Source organism: Oryzias melastigma, linkage group LG12, assembly GCF_002922805.2.
Source record: "Oryzias melastigma strain HK-1 linkage group LG12, ASM292280v2, whole genome shotgun sequence".
Lineage (NCBI taxonomy): Eukaryota > Metazoa > Chordata > Actinopteri > Beloniformes > Adrianichthyidae > Oryzias > Oryzias melastigma.
In genome coordinates this window covers 12,070,047-12,072,982 of record NC_050523.1, presented here as the reverse complement: position 1 = coordinate 12,072,982, position 2,936 = coordinate 12,070,047, and the positions used below count along the sequence as shown (strand labels likewise).

Genomic DNA, 2,936 nt, shown 5'->3' with positions numbered 1-2,936 from the left:
GTTCACGAACTCAGAGTTCCAACAAAACCTGCTTCTTGAAACGGGCCCCAGGCATCTGCAACCTGAGGCTCCCTAATGTTGTCATGTTTATATTCAACAGTAAAAGGAGAAAAGGGATGAAGGAGCACCAAAGTCATAATGATAGAAGATCTTGAATTTAATTCAAGTAAATTTGCTGCAGCAAAATGATCTTATTTGACACAGGGTGTATTTTATTTTGAAAGGTACATTTATGTGCTGCTGTCAATAGTAAAATTAATTTAAATAGCTATATATAGGAAAACTATAACACTATATTGTTAATAATAAAAAAGCTACATTTATAAATGAATACTTTGGGCCCACAAAAACATAAAGTTTATTTTCTTTGACAATAGAGTGGGATTTTGCAGCTCTTGCTGAGTTTTAGTCTGTAAGAAACTGATCTACATAGCTGTTTTTTTAGCATTAAAAATCTGCAAATGCTTTCATTCTATAATGAAACAATTTAGAGCACTTACTAACCATATGATGCTAACATTCCTTGCAGCTTTTTGGGCCATTAAATCCAACAAAAGAACCCCTCTTATAGACATTTTTTTCAATAAATGTTCCAAAAAAATAAAACTAATTTCCAAATTAAAAAAACAGCAGAAAAACAAAACCCATTTGTAATACACAAGTGTATGTTTTAATCAGGTTTTGGATAAACTTTAGATTCTGGAAGTTAATTTCTAGTACTACTTGGAAAAAAAGTTACCTCTTTAGCTAAATAAAAACACAAAACTCTTTAAAAAAATATGAACTTTTAAGTAAGTTTTCCCCCTTTTAATATTATGCAACTACAAAAACACTAATAGCTCCAAGTAGAGATTAACATCTCTTTTCATAGCTTTGTAGCACTACATGTTCTGTTGAAATAACCTAAATTTGTTATTTTTTACTTGTTTAGTTCAGTGCTGTATCCTGTTTACACCAACAGTAAACTCGGTTATCGTCTGTGTCAACATTAACTACTCGGAAAATATGCCTTTTAGTTCGTTTTTAATCGAAATTACGTCGTTTCTTCGCAGCTAAAACAAACGAATATATCTATCTAGCGAGTTAAACCGGCTAACTTGTTAACGAGCTAACTAGCTGCTAGCTGACATTTGTTTCAACTTTTAGCTAAGAGGCTAAATTCTCGCGACAAGCGGCGTTTTGGCTCACAAACTAGCAGTGTCATCTCACCAGCTGACGAGTTAGTTTCGGTTAAATAGAAAACAAGAGATGTCAAATGAGACTCACCTGCTGATCAAAGTTTGTCGAAGGGAAACATTTGGGCTACGTTGAAGGCTAACCACACAAAAATGACAACAATCGTCCAGCAACAGCGGAGCTTAACTAGCAGATCCCAGAAGCATCGATGCGGAAAGACCAACTCAATCGATTCAATCTATTCGCTGCCTCGAGTTATTTATTTTATTTTATTTTATTTTATTTTATTTTATTTTATTTTATTTTATTTTATTTTATTTTATTTTATTTTATTTTATTTTATTTTTATTTTATTTTATTTTATTTTATTTTATTTTATTTTATTTTATAGCACAGCGGAAAGCGATGTTTCTTCCTCCCATGATTCCCTTTGGCATTCACACTTGTGTTGCATGTTAATTTATAAATAAAGTTTTCTCTTTTTTTCTAAATACGCATGTAAAAAAAAAAAAAACTAATTCTGAAATGTTAAAATAAATCTTACAGGAACAAATTATGCATTTTTCTAAAAATACATAAACAAATAAATAAAATAAAATAAAAATAATGAATAATAATAATAATCTATCAAAGAAGAATAGACGCATTTTTTTCACTCTTGTCGCTGTAAATTGAACTGTACTAATACACCTTTTTGTCAGTAAAATACAAAATTTGCAATTGCTCTTATGGTTTTTTATTGATAGTTTCCTATATTGTCTAATATTTTATTAATCAACACGTTGCGGCAACTCTATTAGGTACATGTTGCTAGTATGTTTCTCTTTTTCTGACCATTCTCTATAGACCTAAGAGATTATGTGAGGTTATGTGTGAAAATCTCAGTAGATCAGCAGTTTCTGAAATACTCAACGTCACTTCAATCTCATTTCTTCCCATTCTGATGCTCAATTTGATTATGTCTACATTCCCAAATGAGTTGCTGCCATGTGATTGGCTGATTAGAAATGCGCGTTAACGAGCAGTTGGACAGGTGTATCTAATAGTGTCCAGTGAGTGTGCAAAAACGCATGAAAATGTTTTTTAAAAAAATTCCTGACAATTTCATTTGTAACACATCAATAAAGTCAGGATACATTGTCACCTGGTTTTGCTTTTTCTTCTCCTGAACGCTGCTGTCATACATGTTTAATAAACCCAGGGGACAATGAAGTAGTAACTCTACACCTCTTGCTTCAGTGCATCGACATCTATCAGTGGATAACAGGAGACTGTGTGACTGATAAACTCCAGTGTCACTGTGATCCAGGGTCAGTGCACTAAGAAAGAAAACGGAGTGAGGATCTGCATCTCCACAGGGACCAGTACAAGAAAATTAGACCTGAGAAGCCATGCTTTGATTCATATTTTCTGGTGAGTTCCAAGAAATATGTTTTGTTCCTTTAAATGTATTTTGTTTTGATTTAATTTAACAATCCCTACTCTAAATTGATGCTAGGTGTGTCTGTATGGATGCGTGATTGTGTGACTCTGCAACAGGCTGGTGGTGACCCGTCTAGGGTGTACCCACCAGGTTAGGCTCTGGCCGTCCTGTGACCCCAAAAGGGACAAAGCGGGTCTAGAAAATTGATGGATCAAAAACAAACCATGTCATTTTTTGCTTTTACAGTTTACACAATGGATCTAAGACAATCAATTTTAAAGCTTGGAATGCTATTTTGAAAAACGTGTAATCTGATAGGAACAGGATCAGATTACCT

General features: G+C 33.2%; 1 protein-coding gene across 1 annotated transcript in view; it reads right to left on the bottom strand.

Annotated features, from left to right (window-relative positions):
* The window catches only part of fbxw5 (F-box and WD repeat domain containing 5), an 8,430-nt gene extending 6,654 nt beyond the window's left edge, over positions 1–1,776 (bottom strand). Inside the window, exon 1 of the mRNA XM_024298823.2 lies at positions 1,267–1,776. The gene's annotated coding sequence lies outside the window, so the exon portion shown is untranslated. The remainder of the gene's footprint in view (positions 1–1,266) is intronic.
* Positions 1,777–2,936: the final 1,160 nt, after the last annotated feature.